At 36.0% G+C, this 21,068-nt stretch overlaps 1 long non-coding RNA gene and 1 other non-coding gene across 2 annotated transcripts in view; one reads left to right on the top strand and one right to left on the bottom strand.

Moving 5' to 3' along the window:
* Positions 1 to 2,792: 2,792 nt before the first annotated feature.
* Positions 2,793 to 21,068, bottom strand: part of LOC119470182 — a 29,459-nt gene continuing 11,183 nt past the window's right edge. The window contains exon 2 of the long non-coding RNA XR_005199053.1: positions 2,793 to 7,181. This is a non-coding gene — a long non-coding RNA (uncharacterized LOC119470182). The remainder of the gene's footprint in view (positions 7,182 to 21,068) is intronic.
* LOC119470217 lies at positions 10,198 to 10,304 on the top strand. The gene has a single exon (XR_005199106.1). It is a non-coding gene; the product is annotated as a U6 spliceosomal RNA (small nuclear RNA).

Below are 21,068 nucleotides of genomic sequence, written 5' to 3' on the forward strand. Positions count from 1 at the left end.
ATGGGGAGGAAGGCAGCAAATCACACTGCCACGTGTGTTCCTATGCAACAATTTTGCATGTTCTTCACATGTACCCCAAAACCTAAAATGCAATAAAATAAATAAATGGGAAAAAAAAATTAATGGAAAGTGTGACAACAGTAACTCATTGAGTAGAGAATATCAATAAAGAAATAGATTGTGGAAAAAAAAAAGAAACCTCTGGAGTTAAAAAGTATAAAAACTGGCATCTTTAATTTCTACCCTGTGTGAAGAGCTTAGAAATCATCACTTTTATTCTCATAACAAGAAGACAGCTGAAAAACTAAAAGTCAACAACTAGTCTTAGATTTATCAGAAACTAAGGTCACAGGATAGACTGTTGCCCCAAAACCTAGAGAAATAGGTGGTCACCAAGAATCACAGCTTACCACCTGCAGAAGCCAGAGGAGCCAGAAACTGGAAGGAACTTTAAAAACTGTAATAGAAAAATTGCTGCATTCTGAGTACTGACTAGCATGAGAGTTAAAATTCCTAGGGGAAGCCCACCAGGTTCTCAATGGGAAGATTAGAGATAAATGTCCAAGTACTATGGAAGGGGGAGAAAGAAAGGTACCCATTTAAAAATATACCCAGAGTGTTCTGTCTTCTGAAACAAAGGCTTGCTCTGAAGCAAATCTACAGATATTCCTGAAGTTATAATAAGGTTAAAACCCAGTAGACCTATCATAAACTGAAAATATCATAATGTGCCTAACCTATAAAACCTGACAGTTTACCCTAGCTTTACTTAAACATTCTCAGAACATTCACATTAGCCTACAGTTGGGAAAAATTATCTAAAACAAAGCCTATTTTATAATAAAGTGTTTAATATCTCATGTAACTTACTGAATACTGTACTGAAAGTGAGAAATAGAATGGTTGTATGGGTACTCAGTGTAGTTTCTACTGAATGAGTATTGATTTCACACCAACATAAAGTAAAAAAAAAAGTATAAGTCAAATCATCATAAGTGATCAACACACATCTCACACGGATGACAGCAGGCAAAGAGAGATTATACAGGGAACTCCCCTTTTTAAAACCATCAGATCTTGTGGGACTCATTCACTATCAAAAGAACAGGATGGGAAATATCCACCGCCATAATTCAGTCACCACCTATCAGGTCCCTTTGACAACACATGGAAAGTCAAGATGAGATTTGGGTGGGGAAACAGCCAAACCATATCATTTCACCCTGGCCCCTGTCAAATTTCATGTCCTCACATTTCAAAACCAATCATACCTTCCCAACCAACTCCCAATGTCTTAACTTATTTCAGTCAACTGAAAAGTCTACAACCCAAAGTCTCATCCAAAACAAAGCGAGTCCCTTTCGCTTATGAACCCATAAAATCAAAAGCAAGTTAGTTACTTCCTAGATACAGAGGAGGTACAGGGATTGAGTAAATACAGTCATTCCAAATGGGAGAAAACTGGCCAAAACAAAGGGGCCCCATGCAAGTTCAAAATCCAGCAAGCAGTCAAATCTTAATGCTTTAAATGGTCTCCTTTGACTCTGTGTCTCACATCCGGTTCACACTGATGCAAGCGGTGGGTTCCCATGGTCTTGGGCAACTCCACCCCTGTGGCTTTGCAGGGTACAATGTATACCCCACTGGCTGCTTCAGAGGCTGGTATTGAGTGTCTGTGGCTTTTCCAGAACCCCAGTGCCAGCTGTTGGTGGATCTACCATTCTGGGGTCTGGAGAACAGTGGCTCTCTTCTCACAGCTCTACTAGATAGTGCCCCAGGAGGCACTCTGTGTAGGGGCTACAACCTCACATTCCCTTCTGCACTGCCCTGGCAGAAATTCTCCATGAGGGCCCCACCAATGCAGCAAACTTTTGCCTGGACATCCAGGTGTTTCCATACCTCCTCTGAAATCTAGGCATAGTTTCCCAAACCCCAGTTCTTGACTTCTGTGAACCTGCAGGCTCAACACCACATGAAACCTGCCAAGGCTTGGGACTTGCACCTTCTGAAGCCATGGCCCAAGCTGTACCTTGGCCCCTTCTAGTCACAGCTGGAGCAGCTGAGATGTAGGACACCAAGTCCCTAGACTGCACACAGCATGGTTATCCTGGGCCTGGTCCATGAAACCATGTTTTCCTCCTAGGTCTCCAGTCTTGTGATGGGAGGGACTGCCATGAAGGCTTATGACAAGCCCTGGAGACATTTTCCCCATTCTCTTGGGGATTAACATTTGGCTTCTCATTACTTATGCAAATTTCTGCAGCTGGCTTGAATTTCTCCTATCACATTGTCAGGCTGCACATTTTCCAAAAATTTACTTCCCTTATAAAACTGAATAGCTTTAACAGCACCCAGGTCACATCTTGAATGCTTTGCTGTTTAGAAATTTCTTCCACCAGATACCCTAAATCATCTCTTTCAAGTTCAAGGTTCCACAAATCTCTAGGGCAGGGGCAAAATGCCACCAGTCTATTTGCTAAAACATAACAAGAGTCATCTTTGTTCCTGTTCTCAATAAGTTTCTTATTTCCATCTGAGGCCCCCTCACCTTGGATTTTATCATCTATTTTGATCAAAGTCATTCAACAAGTCTATAGGGAGTTCCAGACTTTGCCACATTTTCCTGTCTTCTTCAAGTCCTCCAAACTGTTTCAACATATGCCTGTTACCCAGTTCCAAAGTTGCTTCCACATTTTTGAGTACCTTTTCAGGAGCACCCCACTCTATTGGTATCAATTTACTGTATTAGTACCATTTTCACACTTCTGATAAAGACATACCCGGGACTGGGCAATTTACAAAAGAAAGAGGTTTAATTGGACTTACAGTTCCATGTGGCTAGGAAAGCTTCACAATCATGTTGGAAGACAAGGAGGAGCAACTCATATCTTACATGGATGGCAGCAGTCAAAGTCAGAGAACTTGTCCAGGGGAACTCCTCTTTTAAAACCATCAGATCTTGTGAGACTCATTATCATGAGAACAGAACAGGAAAAACCCACACCCATTATTTGTTTATTTCTTCTCTAATGCTCTTCTTTATGCATAGCTGAGTTTCCGATTTATGTAATTTTTCTTCTTTCTGAAAAATTTAGTTTTCCCATATCCTGTAATGCAGATATGTGGAGACAAATTCTCTGTTTTTGTTTATCTGAAAAAGCTTTTATTTTTCCTTCACTGAGAAGGAGAATGGCTGAGTTTGCCCAGTTTTCTCTGTGACCATGGTGATTTTTTTTCTTCCACCACTTTAAATATTTTATTCCACTCTCTCTTTGCTGGCATGATTTCAGAAGAGATAACCATTGTAATTCTTACTTCTTTTTCTCTATTAAAAAGGTATTTTTTCCTTTGCCTTCTTTCAAGATTTTCTCATTGTCTTTTGATTTCTATAGTTTGCATATGATATACCTAAGTATATATTTTTTCTATTTATCTTTCTGAGTGTTCCCTGAACTCCCTGAATCTGTTTTGGTATCCGACTTTATGTTGGAAAATTCTCAGCCATTATTACTTCAAACACTTCTTCTCCTTTCTTTCTTCTTCTGTTATTTTTATTACATGTAAGGTCCAACTTTTCTAATTTTCCCATGGTTCTTGACTATTGTTTCCTTTTTTTCCATTTTATGTTAGCATTTCACTTTAGGAAGTTTCTAGTGATGTATCTTTAAACTCACTAGTTCTTTTGTCAACCATATGCAATCTACTGATAAGCCTATCAAAGATATTCTTCATTTTTTTGTACTGTTTTTATTTCTAGCATTTACTTTTGAGTCTTCCTAGAGTTTTCATGTCTCTGCTTACATTACCAATGTGTTCTTGCATTTTTGTCCACTTTTTCCATTAGAGCCTTTCATGTATTATAGTTATATAAATTCTTGGCTGGATAATTTAAAAATCCCTGTCATATCTGAGTTATCTTCTGATGCTGCTTTAAGTCTCCAGAGTGCTTTCTTCTTGCCTTTTGTTATGCTTTATAATTCTTTTGTTTAAAGTCAGATGTGATGTATCATACACTGGGCATTGAAAACACAGACCTTTAGTGTAAAGTTTTATGTTTATATGACTAGAAGTTAGTCTGTGTTTATTGTTTCCTATTGCTGTTTGTAAGGAATAAGAGGGAGAAATTAGGCATACTTTGCTATAACATACCAACACTGCCCATGAAGTGGTACACAGTTATTTGAAAGTCGACTTGGTTTAATTGTAAATGTGTATGTTAAACTCTAGGGAAACTACCAAAAAATGTATAAAGAGAATTATAATTGGTATGCTAAGAGAGGAGAGAAGATGAAATTATATAAAATGCTCAACTGAAACCAGAGAAGATGCAAAAATAAGCAAAGATGAAGAAACAGAACAAGTGCAACAAAAAGAAAATTTACAAATGTGGTAGATAATAATCCAACTATATCAATAATCACTTCAGATGTGAATGATCTAAATACACAAATTAAAAGACAGAGACTGACAGAATGGACTTCTTTGAAGATGCAATTTTATATGGCCTCCAAGAAACACTTCAAATATAAAGACATAGATTAAACATAAAGAGATAAAGAAAAATAAACTTTAGTAACACTGATCAAACAAAACTTTTTATTGCTTCATGAAAAGCAGACTTCAAAAAAATTGTCAATGATACATATGAGAGTTACATAATGATATCAGGGTCAATTTTCCAAGAAGACACGATAATCTTTAATATGTATATGCCTAACAATAGACCATAAAAATACATGAGGCAAAATCGGATAGAAATCAGAAGGAAAAAGAGATCAGTGAGTTATTATAATTCAGACTTCAACACATCTCAATCAGTAATTGACAAAGCCACCAGGCAGAAAATCAGTAAAAATGTAGTTGAACCAAACAGCACCATCAATCAACTTGATTTAATTGACATTTATAGAATGCTTCATGCAATAACAGAAAAATACACATTTCTTTCAAATTCACATAAAACATTCATTGAGATAGGCCACAATACAGGTCATAAAACACACCTTAAATTTTTTAAAAAACAGAAAAATTATATGAAATATGCTCTCAAACTAAATGGAGTTAAACTAGAAATCAATATAAACATAAATATAGTTGAAAAATGCCAAAATATTTAGAGACTAAACAATCACTTTTAAATATATGGGTCAAATAAAAACTCTCAACAAAAATTTAAAAATAGTTGAACTACATGAAAATGAAAATACAACTTATCAAAATTTGTGGATACAGCAAAAGCAGTGCTTAGAGGGAAATTATAGCATTGAATGAATATATTCGAAAAGAACAAAGATATAAAAATCAATAGTCCAAGGTGCCACCTTAGGGAACTAAGAAAAAGAAGCAATGTAAACCTAGAGTAAACAGAAGAAATACTGCATGTTCTCACTTACAAGTGGGAGCTAAACAATGAGTACTGATGGACTGGACATAAAGATGGAAACAGAACTAGAGACTCCAAAAGCAGGTAGGCTTAGAAGAGAATAAGAGTTTAAAAATTAACTCATTAAGTACAGTGTTTACTATTTGGGTACTGAGTACACTAAAAGCCCAGTGCTCACCAGTCAATATACCCCTGTAACAAACATGCACATATACTCTCTGAATCTTAAATACATTTATTTAAATAAATAAATAATACACTAAGAAAACATGTCATTTTAGTACACCTAATCTGAATTTAGTGATGAGGAAACATCAGACAGTTACAAAATAAAGAGCATTTTACAAGTTAACAGTCCTGTACTCTTCAAAAATGTAAAGCCATGAAAGATAAGAAAAGACAGAAGCACTTTCAGATCAAAGGAAACAAAAAAAGAAAGAAAAACAAAACCTAAGAACTAATGCAACATACACTCCTAGGTTGGCTCCTTTGCCAATAAAAGACATTATTGGAATAATCAGCAAAACAAATGAAGGGGTCTGTTAATTAACTGGTAATGTGTCAATGTTAATTTCCTGATACTAATAGAGTATGTCTATAATCCTCAAATAGCTTAGGGGAAAATATATGTAATGTACATATTACAGATATATAACTTATAGATGTATGTGTATACTTGTATAGAGAGCCAATAATGAGGCAAATGTAGTAAAAAGCTAAAGCTAGCAAATCTGTATAAAGAATACATAGGAATTTGTTGTGTTATTCCTGTAATTTTTCTATGAACTTGAAGTTATTTCAAACTAATAAGATTTTCAGAAACCAAAAAAATAAATAAAAATTAAAATTTAAAATATGGGAAGACAACAGAGAAAATCATTGAAACTAAAAGTCATTCTTTAAAAAGATCAATAAAATTGATACCTTTCATCAGGAGAAGGAGGAAATAAAGAGAAAACACACAAATTACTAATATCAGCAATGAAAGACCATCAACACTGATACCAGGGATATTTAAAGGATAATAAAAGAATATTATAAACTAGATTCCCATAAAATGGATAACTTAGACCAATTCTCTGAAAGACATCATCTACTGAAAATCATACAAATAAAAATAGGTAATTTGAAGAGGACTATATTCATTAAAGAAAGTGAATCAACAGTAATCTTCCAAAAAACACAGCATCAGACCCAAATGGTTTTATTGTGAATTCTACCAAACATTTAATGAAGAAATGATACCAACTCTTCATGATCTCCTCCAAAACATAGAAGCAGAATGAACACTTCCTAACTCATATTATGAGGCCAGCATTACCCTAATACCAAAACCAGATAAAGACATTATAAGAAAGGAAAACTACAGAACAATATGTCTCATAAACAGAGATGTAAAAATTTTCAACAAAATATTAGTAAATGGAATTCAGCAATGCATAAAAGAATTACACACCACAACCAAGTGGGATTTATTCCAGATATAAAAAGCTGGTTCAGCATTTGAAAATTGACTAATATATTCTACCATATAAACTAGCTAGATTTAAAAAATTATATTTTATCAATAGATACAGACGAATCATTTGACAAAATCTAACACCCATTTATGATTTTTTAAAATTCTCAGTAAACTGGGAATGGGGAAATTTCCTCAATTTGATCAAGAATATCTACAAAAAACCTGCAGCTAACTTCCTATTTAATGGGAAGAAACTTACATGCTTTCCTCCTAAGATGAGGAGAAAGGCATGGGTGCCCCTTCTCACCACTGCTTTTCAAGATTGTACTGGAAGTCCTAGATGATGCAATAAGACAAGAAATAGAATAAAACTTATGCAGAAAGGGAAGAAATAAAAGTGTCTCTTCACAGATGACATGACCATCTATGTGCAAATTCTGAAAAAAGTAATTAACAAAATACTCCTGGAGCTAATACATGATTATAGCATGGAGGCAGGTTATAAGGTTAATATACAACAGTCAATTATTTCCATATACATACCAGCAATTAACAATTGAATTTAAAATTAAAGGCAAAATATCATTTACATTAGCTTCAAAAACAAAATATTTAAGTATAAATTTAACAAAATATCTGCACAATCTATGTGAGGAAAATAACAAAACTCTTTTCAAATAGGTCAAAGAAGACTGGTATGGTTTGGTTCTGTGTCCCCACCCAAATCTCACCTTGAATTGTAATAATATCCATGTGTCAAGGGAGGAACCAAATGGAGATAATTGAATCATGGGGGTTTCTCCATGCTGTTCTCATGATAGTGAGTTCTCATGAGATCTGATAGTTTTATGAGAGCCTTCCCCTTTGGTCAGTAATTCTCCTTCCTAATGCCATGTGAAAAAAGACACGTTTGCTTTATCTTCCACGATGATTGTAAGTTTCCTGAGGCCTCCCTAGCCATGCTGAACTGTGAGTCAATTAAAACTCTTTTCTTTATGAATTACCCAGTCTTGTGTATGTCTTTATTAGCAGCATGAGAATGGACTAATACAAAGACTTGCATAACTAGATAACTTCATTTCATTAATAGGAAAATTCAATATTGTTTAAAATGTCAATTCTTCCCAATTTAATCTATAAATTGAATGCAATTTCAGTAAAAATCCCAGAAAGTTATTATGTCGATATCAAACAGATTCTAATTTTTTTTATGGAAAGGCAAAGAACCAACAATAAACAATACAATACTAAAGAAAAGTAATAAAGTCAGGGGATGGAAAAAATGCAACTTTAGGACTTACTATGAAGCTACAGAAATCAAGTCTGTGTGATACTGGCAGAAAGATAGACAAATACATCAGTGAAACAGAATAGAGAGCACAGAAAAACACCTACATAAATATAATCAGCAAGTGATCTTTGAGAAAAGAGCAAAGACAATACAATGGAGAAAAGAGAACCTTTTCAATACATGGTGATAGAACTGGATATTCATATGCAAGATCCCATAAGTGGTGCTAGATCAACTGAATATTCACATGCAAAATAAATGAATCTAAAACCAAGGTCTTACATCCTTTGCAAAAAATAACTCAAAATGGATCACAGACCTAAATGTAAAACACAAAACTGTAAAACTCCTAGAGGATAACACAGGAGAAAATCGAAATGACTTTGTGTTTTATGACTTTTTAGATACAACACCAATAGTATTATTCATGAAAAAAAAAAGAATTGATTAACTACACTTCATTAAAATTAAAAATTTCTGCTCTGTAAAAGACATGGTCAAAAAATAGAAACACAAGAAGCAGATTGAGAGAACATATTTGCAAAAGACATATCTGATAAAGGACTGTTATCCAACTGTACATGTTATTTTTAAAATACAACAATTGGAAAACAAAGGGCTTTTGCCCTTTATTTTGTTAATATGGTGTATTTTATATGAATATGCATTTCTCCAAAATGATATATGAATGTCTCACAAACACATAAAATATGTTAAATATTATTAGTCACTAGGGAAATATCAATTAAAATCATAATAAACTAACACTTTATACCCACAAGATGGGCTATAACTAAAATACAAACAATAATAGTCTTAGCAGGCTATAAATAAATTGAACTGTAACCCTCAAAAATGTCTAATGGGAAAAAAATTGTTCAGTCCCTTTGGAATGTAGTTTGGAAGTCTCACAGAAAGTTAAACCTTAACATAATGTTATTCAGTTCCACCAATGTTACTGTAAATGACAGGATTTCATTTATTTTATGGCTGAATAATATTCCACTGTGTATACGTACCAAATTTACTTTATCCATTCATTTGTTGATGGACACTAAGGTTGATCTCATATCTTGGCTATTGTGTATAATACCTACAATAAACATGGAAGTTCAGATATCTCTTCAATATACTGACTTCCTTTCTTTTGGATGTACACCAAGCACAGTGTTAAGTGAAATAAGCCAGACACAGAAAGACAAATATCACATATTCTAACTCATACACGAGAGCTAAAAAAAATTTATTTCATAGAGGTAGAGAATAGAATGATGGTTACTAGAGGCTAGGAAGGGTATTGAAAAGGACAAATAAAGAAGATTTGGCTAATGGGGACAAAAATGCAGATAGTAAGAATAAGGCCTAGTATTCAGTAGCAAAATAGGGCAACTGTCATTAACAATAATTTGTGATATAATTCAAAATAGAGGAGTGGATTTAGAGTGTTCCTAACACAAAAAAATGATCTATGTTTGAAGTGATGAACATCCTGATTATCCTGATATGATCATTATGCAGTATATGCTTATGTCAAAGTATTAGATGTATCCTATAAATATATACAACAATTGTATATTCATAAAAATTAAAAATAAGAAAAAATTTAAAAAAAAACAAGTTAAACCTAAATGTACCAATTTATCCAGGATTCTGCCATGGTATCAACCCACGAAATATGGAAATATATGTCCACATAAAGGTTTGTATTGAGATGTTTATAGAGACATTATTCAGAATAGCCTAAAATTGAAAATTTTCCAAATATCCCATGAACTGGAAAATGTCTACAGAAAATGTTACACATCCATACAATGGAATATTATTCAGCAATAAAACTGAACAAAGTACTCCTACATCCTATAAAACAAATGACTTCAAAAATATTATGCATAGTGAAAGAAGTCAGTGACAAAAGACTACATGCATTGTGTACATCCAGAGAAAGCTAAATCTAAAGCAAATGACTGGTCACTTGGGGCCATGGATAGGAATAAGAATTGACTGTAGATGGATATAAGAGACATTGTTGGGGTGATTAAAATATTTTAAAACTGTATTGTGGTGCTTGCTTCGGCAGTACATATACTAAAATTGGAATGATACAGAGAAGATTAGCATGGCCCCTGTGCAAGCATAACATGCAAATTTGTTTATGAAAACACTAAAAACCAGAATGCCTCCCTTCCCCCATGGGATCACAACTCCTCACCAGCAAGGGAACAAAGCTGGATGTAGAATGAGTCTGATGAATTGACAGCAGACTTCAGAAGGTGGGTAATAACAAACTTCTCTAAGGAAAAAGAACATATTCTAACCTAATGCAAAGAAACTAAGACCCTTGAGAAAAGGTTAGACAAAATGCTAACTAGAATAACCAATCTAGAGAAAATCACAAATGACTTAACAGACCTGAAAAACACAGCACGAGAACTTCACAAAGCACACACAAGTTTCAACAGCCAAATCGACCAAGAAGAAGAAAGGATATCAGAGATTGAAGACCAACTCAATGAAATAACATGAGAAGGCAAGAGTAGAGAAAAAAGTGAAAAGAAATGAACAAAGCCTCCAAGAAATATGGGATTATGTGAAAAGACCTAATCTACATTTGATAGGTATACCTGAATGTGACGGAGAGAATGAATCCAAGCTGGAAAACACTCTTCAGGATACTATCCAAGAGAACTTCCCCAACCTAGTAAGGCAAGCCACCATACAAGTCCAGGAAATATAAACAACACGACAAAGATATTCCGCAAGAAGAGCAACCCCAAGGCACATAATCATTAGATTCACCAGGGTTGAAATGAAGGAAAAAATGCTAAGGGCAGCCAGAGAGAAAGATGGGGTTACCCACAAAGGGACGCCCATCAGACTCACAGTGGATCTCTCTGCAGAAACCCTACAAGCCAGAAGACAGTGGGGACCAATATTTAACATCCTTAAAGAAAAGAATGTTCAACCTAGAGTTTCATATCCAGCCACACTAAGCTTCATAAGCAAAGGGAAATAAAATCTTTTACAGACTAGCAATTGCTGAGAGATTTCATCACCACCAGGCCTGCCTTACAAGATCTCCTGAAAGAAGCACTAAACAAGGAAAGGAACAACCAGTACCAGCCACTCCAAAAACGTACCAAATGGTAAAGACCATCAGCACAATGAAGAAACTGCATTAACTAGCAGGCAAAACATCCAGCTAGCAGCAAAATGGCAGGATCAAATTCACACATAACAGTATTATCTTTAAATGTAAGTGAGCTAAATGCCCTAATCAAAAGAGACAGACTGGCAAATTGGATAACAAGTCAAGACCCATTGGTGTGCTATATTCAGGAAACCCATCTCAGGTGCAAGGACACACATAGGCTCAAAATAAAGCGATGGAGGAAGATTTACCCAGCAAATGGAGAGCAAAAAAAAGCAGGAGTTGCAATCCTAGTCTCTGATAACATGGACTTTAACAAAGATCAAAAGAGACAAAGAAGAACATTACATGATGGTAAAAGGACCAATGCAACAAGAAGAGCTAATGATCCTAAATATATATGCACCCAATACAGGAGCATCCAAATACATAAAGCAAGTTCTTAACGACCTACAAAGATACTTAGACTCCCACACAATAATAGTGGGAGACTTTAAAATTCCACTGTCAATATTAGACAGATCGATGGGACAGAAAATTGACAAGGATATCCAGGACTTGAACTCCAATATGGACCAAGAGAACCTAATAGACATGTACAGAACTCTCCACCCCAAATCACAGAATATACATTCTTCTTAGTACCACATCACAGCTACTCTAAAATTGACCACACAATTGGAAGTAAATCACTCCTCAGCAAATGCAAAAGAAAGGAAAACTCCTCAGCAAATTCAAAAGAAAGGAAAACAGTCTCTCAGACCACACTGCAAATAAATTAGAACTCAGGATTAAGAAACTAACTCAGAACAACATAACTTCCTGGAAACTGAACAAGTGGTTCCTGAATATCGACTGGATAAACAATGAAATGAAGGCAAAAATAAAGATGTCATTGGAAACCAACAGGAACAAAGATACAATGTACCAGAATCTCTGGGACACATTTAAAGCAGTGTCTAGAGGGAAATTTATAGCAATAAATGCCCACATGAGAAGTGAACAAAGATATAAAATCGATACCATATCATCAAAATTGAAAGAGCTAGAGAAGCAAGATCAAAAAACCTCAAAAGCTAGCAGAAGACAAGAAATAACTAAGATCAAAGCAGCACTGAAGGAGACAGAGACACAAAAAACCCTTCAAAAAATCAGTAAATCCAGCGGCTGGTTTTTTTGGAAAGATCAACCAAATAGACCACTAGCCAGATTAATAAAAAGAAAAGAGAGAAGAATCAAATAGCTGCAAAAAAATTGTTAAAGGGGATACCACCACAGATTCCACAGAAATACAAACCACCATCAGAGATTACTACAAACAACTCTATGCACATAAACCAGTAAACCTAGAGGAAATGGATAAATTCCTTGACACTTGCACACTCCCAAGCGTAAACCAGGAAGAAGTGGAAACCCTGACTAGACCGATAACAAGGGCTGAAGTTGAGGAAGCAATTAACTGTCTACCAATCAGAAAAAGTCCAGGTCCAGATGGGTTCATAGCCGATTTCTACCAGACATATAAAGAGGAGTTGGTACTACTCCTTCTGAAACTTTTACAAACAGTACAAAAAGAGGGAATCCTTCCCAAATCATTTTATAAGACCAGCATCATCCTGATACCAAAACCCAGCAGAGACTCAACAAAAAAAAGAAAACTTCAGGCCAATATCCATGATGTACATAGATGCAAAAATCTTCAATAAAATACTGGCAAACTGAATTCAACAACACATCAAAAAGCATATCAATCACTATCAAGTAGGCTTCATCCCAGGGATGCAAGGCTGGTTCAGCACATGCAAGTCTATAAATGTAATCCATCATATAAACAGAACCAAAGACAAAAACCACATGATTATCTCAATAAATGCAGAGAAGGCCTTTGACAAAATTCAGCAGCGCTTTATGCTAAAAACTCTCAATATACTAGGTATCTATGGAATGTATCTCAAAATAATAAAAGCTACTTATGACAAACCCAAAGCGAATATCATACTGAATGGGCAACAACTGGAATCATTCCCTTTGAATTCTGGCACCAGACAAGGATGCCCTCTCTCATCACTCCTATTCAATATAGTATTGGAAGTTCTAGTCAGGGCAATCAAGAAAGAAAAAGAAATAAAGGGCATTTAATTAGGAGAGGAGGAAGTCAAATTGTCTATTTGCAGATGACATGATTGTATATCTAGAACACCCCATTGTCTCAGCCCCAAATCTCCTTAAACTGATAAGCAACTTCAGCTGAGTCTCAGGACACAAAATCAATTGGCAGAAATCACAAGTGTTCCTATACACCAATAACAGACTAAAAAATGGCCAAATAAAGGTGAACTCTCATTCACAAATGCTACAAAGAGAATAAAATACCTAGGAATACAACTAACAAAGGATGTAAAGGACCTCTACAAGGAGAACGACAAACCACTGCTCAAGGAAATAAGAAAGGACACAAACAGGTGGAAAAACATTCCATGCTCATGGTTCAGAAGAATCAATATTGTGAAAATGGCCATACTGCCCGAAGTAATTTATACATTCAATGCTATCTCCATCAAGCTACCAATGACCTTATTCGCAGAACTGGAAAAAAAACACCTTAAGCTTCATATGGAACCAAAAGAGGGCCCACATAGCCAAGACAATCCTAAGCAAAAAGAACAAAGCTGGAGACATCACGCTACCTGACTTTAAACTATACTACAAGGCTACAGTAATCATAACAGCATAGTACTGGTACCAAAACAGAGATACAGACCAATGGAACAGAACAGAGGCCTTGAAGGCAAGGCCACACATCTACAACCATATGATCTTGGACAAACCTGACAAAAACAAGCAATGAGAAAGGATTCCCTGTTTAATAAATGGTGTTGGGAAAACTGGCTAGCCACGTGCAGAAAACATAAACTGGACCCCTTCCTGACACATTACACTAAAATTAACTGCAGTTGGATTAAAGACTTAAAACATAAGACCTAAAACCATAAAAATCCTAGAAGAAAACCTAGGCAAAACCATTCAGGACAGAGGCACAGGCAAGGACTTCATGACTAAAACACCAAAGCATTGGCAACAAAAGACAAAATAAACAGGTGGGATCTAATTAAAATCTAGAGCTTCTGCACAGCAAAAGAAACAATCATTAGAGTGAACCAGAAACCAACAGAATGGAAAAAAATATTTTCCAATCTACCCATCCGACAAAGGGCTAATATCCAGAATCTACAAAGAACTAAAAGAGATAGACAAGAAACAAAAAAACAAACCCATTAAAAAGTGGGTGAAGGATGTGAACAGACACTTTTCAAAACAAGATATATATGAGGCCAACAAACATATGAAAAAATGTTCATCATCACGGGTCATTAGAGAAATGCAAATCAAAACCACATTGAGATACCATCTCATGCCAGTTAGAATGGCAATCATTAAAAAATCTGGAGACAACAGATGCTGGAGAGGATGTGGAGAAATAGGAACACTTTTACACTATTGGTGTGAGTGTAAATTAGTTCAGCCATTGTGGAAGACAGTGTGGCAATTCCTCAAGAATCTAGAAACAGAAATTCCATTTGACCCAGCAATCCCATTACTGGGATTATATCCAATGGATATAATCCAATGGATTATATCCAATGGATTATAAATCATTCTATTATAAAGACACATGCACATGTATGTCCATGGTGGCACTGTTTACAATAGCAAAGACCTGGAACCAACCCAAATGCCCATCGATGATAGACTGGACAAGGAAAATGTGGCACATATACACCATGGAATACTATGCAGCCAAAAAAATGGTGAGTTTCTGTCCTTTGTAGGGACATAGATGAATCTGAAAACCATCATTCTTAGCAAACTGACACGAGAACAGAAAATCAAACATGGATCATGTTCTCACTCATAGGCAGGTGTTGAATGATGAGAACACATGGACACAGGGAGGGGAGCATCACACACTGGGGTCTATTGGGGGGGTTAGGAGAGAGACAGTGAGGAAGGGAGGTTGGGGAGAGATTACATGGGGAGAAATGCTAGATATAGGTGATGGGGGATGAAGGCAGCAAACCACATTGCTGTGTATGTACCTATGCAACAGTCCTGCATGATCTGCACATGTACCCCAGAACCTAAAGTACAATTTAAAAAAAAAACTGTATTCTTGTAATGTTTGTACAACTCTATAAACTTATTAAAAATTATTTACTGGTAGTGTATAAGTTATATTTCAATAAAACTCTTCAAGAATAAAATGCAAATAAAAACTGGCTGAACACTGAACTGAACTGTAACCCTCAAAAATTTCTAAGGGGAATAAAAAATCATTCCATATTTTTTCCACGTACAAATTGTAGCCATATTTTTTCAATTCTTGCTTTCTTTCCTCCAGAAAGCATGTTCTACCTCATTTATTATCTCCCCACCTACACCCGTGGCGTATCTTCTTCAAGCCTATTTGGTATTTCCCACTAACAATTCAGTCTCTACTTCTTCTATACTTTAATCTTCTCTCTATTATATCCTTTTCCATGAATGTATATTAAGCTTATTTCTCCCATAATTAAAAAATAATAACTTCCATTTTTCCTGAATGTGGCTATGGTCTGCCTCCTTCCCATCTTCTAAAAATATGTTTAAAGACAGGTAGTTTTCAGTTGCTGCCTCTAACCTTCCATGTTCCTATTGTCCATTCCTCCAACTCACTGAAATCTGCTTCCTTTTCTATACTCAGCTACTCAAGTGAACCTTCTCTCAAAAGGTCACTGATTACCTCATACTTCCTAATTCAATGCATCTGCATTAATCCAATCTTGTGCTTTTCTCACGTACTTGACCTTATTTATTACTGCCTGATTAGATGTATCTGTTATCTTTAGACTCTAGATAACATATTTTTTATCTTTTTTGAGCCTGACCATTTACTGCTTATTATATTCTTTTATATTTAGTTTCCTTTAGAGTTCTATCCTCAGTCACTTTCATACGAATTATATATAATCTCCTTAAATAATTCCACAAACTCTTGTTTCTAACAATCATCTTATGGTAGATTTATTGTATTAATAGTTCACACTTTATGTTCACACCATTTGTCATGTAACCTTGTAAAACACTACCACTCGGACTGTGGACCTAGCCGTGCTTTACCCAGTGGAATGTTAGCCAATATAATGAGTGGAAAAGCTTAAAAGCATTCATATTGGCTTGGAAGCTCTAGCCCCTCACTCATTGCCCTGAGAATAAGCAGGGCAGCTACTAGAAAAAGGAGAGCATGTGGTAAGACTTCCTAGTGGTCTCACCCAAAAGCATCCTAAATAGGCTCTCAGAGAATCCCAGACAGAGAATGAGGCCAGACAAGTCTCACAGATATCAATTCAATAAGTGTTTACTATTGTATGCCACTGAATTTTTGTTGTTATGCAGCATTATAATAGCTAAGGATACCTGATACACACCCTCTATGGTAGAAATGAGAAAATCTACATTTGCCCATGATGACTCTCTGAGCTTCACACTGGGGAATATCCCTACCTGAATGTCTTGCAAGCATCTCAAATTAACATAAAAATAACTGAACTCATAATCCTTCCCATCTAATACGACTGATTCTTCCTAAAATTATCTATCTTTACTTTTGGTAACACTATCCAATCCAGTGAACCAAGCTAGATCCAGGAGTCATCCATACTTGTTCACACTCCTTTGTTCTTCATTTCTAATTCTCCGGTGATACAATATGTGGCCCAGGAAATTGCAAGCAGCTAGCAGTTATAGAGAAAGGGGTGTGTGTGTGTGTGTTTGTGTGTGCATGTGTGTCTTGTGTTTTGGTTAACAAAATCTTCATTAGAATTGATACTGAGATTGACAGAAGTTTGCCTTTAGTAAAAGGTCTTTGTCTACAAAAGCTCAGAAGTATTTTGAATGTTTCCTCTACATTTTTAGATGGGGGTTAATTTGTAGTTAAAAATTACAAAAGAATATAATTTTGTGAAAATTCCTTCCAGATATTAGCTATGGAATTAAAAATAAATGATTGATTTTCTTAGCACCAATACTTCTTTCTAAGTTTAATAAAAGAAAAATGTCAAGTTTCATAAAGCTATGTTTCCAAAGACCAACATTTTGGGGAAATTTTTTGATGGTTGTAAAACTTGTTTTTACCTTTGGATATGCTTTAAAAAAAAACGAATTTTGAAAAAGACTAATGAAATGGCTACCGAGGTTGCATATAGGCTGAAATGACAATGACAAAATAATGTGTTTTCAAGCCATATAAAATGTGTATAGCAAAGCAATAAGGCAGGGTAAAATTAATTAAAATGTGCTATGTCCCCATTTAAAAATGTTCAGAAAATAACAGCAGGGGAATTTAAGCCTTCTCATGGAAACTAACAGAAAGTGTCAAGAGTCCAGAGATGATGGAAGACAAGTTATAGGAGAAGCTGTTTGAGTCCAAAAAGGAAAGCCTCCCAAATTGTTCTGAAAAGAAAGTTAAATACTAATTAAGAAAAGGGCAAATTCTTTTTATTTAAAACTCGGAGACAAACGTAGAGATAGCATGAAAACTATTAGGAGATACCTTTCAGTACAGTCTTAATAAGCCAAATGACTTGGTCTAATACACTGTGTTTTACTGGCTTTCTGGTTGGTTTTTAAAAACTCTATGCCATACTTTTGTATGTAAAAATATTGCCTTAAAGAAAGTTATGAGTTTAAGGAGTTAGCACAGCATAAGAGTTGAAATTGAACAGATCTGGCTTTGAAACCTGCTTTCACCAGGTCCTATTTGTCTGACTTTGACAAATGGCTTATCCTCCCTGAGCTTTTGTTCTCTTACTTTTAAAATAAATTTTAAAACATCTTTCAGGGTTGTTGTGAGATACAATCAGATAATATATGTAAAGCACTTACCACAGTGCCTAGCACATCACAAGTGCTTAATAAATGCTTTCTCCTGTCACTATTGGTTCTAGGCTGGGAGGTGCAGAGGCTTCATGTAGAACTGAAGTGATAGATCATATAGTCTGCCGGATTTTACCATGAGGCATAATGACTTGCATGCTTTTTATAAGCTCACCTTTATCCATCCCTATGGAAGCCTTCCAGTGGGTCTATTTGCCAATAGGTGACAACATGGAAGACCATTATGGGACAAAGCTTAAATCAACTCAGTGCAGAAGTACTTGGCCTGACCACATCCATCTTTGGCTTTGCCTCTAATTGTTTTTCTATTCAATACTGGCCATGGTAGCTGTATTAATTTTCAACCCATGTGGCATGAATGATAGCGACTTATCTGTGAAAGAATAGATTAGCGACATAAGACATTAAGGATATGGCAGCACTTGAAGCTACTTGGCCTTCTGCATAGTCTGCCAAGTTCAGCCTTCATCCAGGAGAACTTAAAATTCTGGTACAGCCATCTACTCAGGACTAAATCCTACTTTTTGTCATTTTGGCAATGATCCTGGTAGAAATCTGGTAGTCTCCATACCCATTATTAGATGACATTTCTTTTGAGAAATACATTAGTTAACTATATTAGTTTAAACTAGAAATTTTCAATTTCCACAGAACATTAATCCTATATGTATTATTCTCTAAAAGGTGTCTATCTTCAGCTAACTCCCACCATAAGATGCTAAAGTCTAAAGGGGCTTGCTCTCTGTCTAAAAAAGATGTAATCTCATGTAGCCTGATGAGAAGTCATCTCATACTTCAGTAATCAGGCCACATGAGATTATGTCTCATTTTCTAGACATAAAGCCTAGATGGTAATATAAGAAAACATTATACTGGGACAGCAGGCAGAAAAAGGGCATTAAGATTCTTGTAGAAACATAAAATTCTAAATACTAGAGCATACTATACCAACCCCTGCAGAGAAACTTTTGAATTTCGGCTGTAACATACCACTGGGATGCTGAATGCATTTTAGTGGCATTACAGAGAAAAAAAGAACAGAAAGCCAATCAAAACTTATTGCCTATCATCTGTGCATGCTGGATAGACAATAACGCATAACTTGGACTGCATACTTATGGATGCTTAAACAGATGGTGACATGAGTTGATTTTCTTTAGACTCATCAAAAGTAAAGGAATATAATCATTGCTTATTTATTAGGACAATTCTAGTTGTTATAATGCAAAAAGCATGATAAATGAAACAAAACAATTGTGAATTATTTTGCTTACAATAAGTTCCAAAATGGGAAAGATTGTGATGGGAAAAGCCTCTGAATTTTGAGATATGCCCTGTAACCCTAATGAGAATACTTAATTCCCAGTTCCTGTGACTATCTCATCATACTGACTTTATCCTGCAACAGGGTTGCATTCTTAGAAAATTCCTGTCAGGGCATGAAGTGGAACATCCCACCATTGTACTATTTTTATTTTTAGTAGGGCCACAATATTCTGACATATTGTAATGTATCTTCCTGGTATCCAGAAAAATCACTCAATCTCAAGAGGGATCAAAAGTCACTCTGGACCAGAGATGACAATTAGACTATTTTTAAATTGGCCCAACATAAGCTCTCAGCACAATTCAGATGTCAAACAATTAAAAATTAGGCTAATCACAATCCTGAACTCATTCATATCAACTGACAATAACCCTGCTCTCTCTTCGCACCTGGGAGAGGATATAGAAAGCTTCCACACACCTGGGAGCTCAGATTACAGAAGTGTGTCTGGAATCTGAGGATGGGTTTCTCATGTAAGGTAGAAAAGCCAGACATATGAACCAGGTTCAACTGTAATCATTGTTCAGTTCCTTTAAGCCAAAAGCCTCTACCAGCCCCTAGTTCCCACGGGAAATTTGAATGGGAACATGGCTGAATCTGGGAGCTTCCTGTTCAGGGAATATGTATCTATCCCTCCAAGAACTGCCACAGAGTTCAGACTTTTGATAGGGAAAGAATGGGAGCTTATTCTATGTAGCAGAAGTTCATAAATACAGTTGGGGTCAGAATTGATTTACCTCACACCTGGCATCAAGGAAAACGGACTCCTATATAGGCCCACCTTGTTTAGCAGATGGAAATCTGGACCATGGGGGGACCCATGCCCAAGAAAAGAATATAAGTGTTGCAGGAAAAACTTTCTGTCCCTTTTCTCTTCCTCCATGAAAAGATTTCTCTGAGATAAGACAGAGTGGTGAGAGAGTGTGTCAGGGTCACACCTTAAGCCCAACTAGCACCGTCCTGGAGTAAACAAGATCAGTGCTCCACCTGGGTCTCCTAGGATCTCTATTATATCATTTTGATGCACACTCATCCCCCAGCTTTGGGATGCTTTCAACAGGAAGGGCCTTTGAAGGAGGAGGACTGCCCTGAGGACACTGGAGCCACTTTGCCTCCAGACACACAGAGTTGGAAGTGCTTGGGATTTTATGTTCACTTGGATCAGCCATTAGCCAATGACTACCAGCTCCCTTGCCTTGGGTTGTGACAACTCTGAGGCGTATCCTGTACCCAGGATTCCACCAAAGGATCAAGGTGAAGCTGCTCTCCATGGAATTTTGCCTGAGACTTCACTCTTCTTTAGCTTCTTCCTCTGCCCCAGGCCCACAACCTTTTCTGGGTTATCTTGAACACTGCTGTAATGAGTCACTTGCATACAAACCTCAGCTCAGCATCTGTTTCTGGGGAACTTAATCTAACATGCTGGAATGCAAAAGGCAACTTTGGCCATAGGGAGGTATCTAATATTTGTAGGTTCAACAAAAGACTGAGAAATTCATGGAATTTTTGAGAAGTCACTAGATA

The sequence above is a fragment of the Cebus imitator genome, unplaced genomic scaffold, assembly GCF_001604975.1.
Source record: "Cebus imitator isolate Cc_AM_T3 unplaced genomic scaffold, Cebus_imitator-1.0 Scaffold24, whole genome shotgun sequence".
In the NCBI taxonomy this organism is placed as follows: Eukaryota; Metazoa; Chordata; class Mammalia; order Primates; family Cebidae; genus Cebus; species Cebus imitator.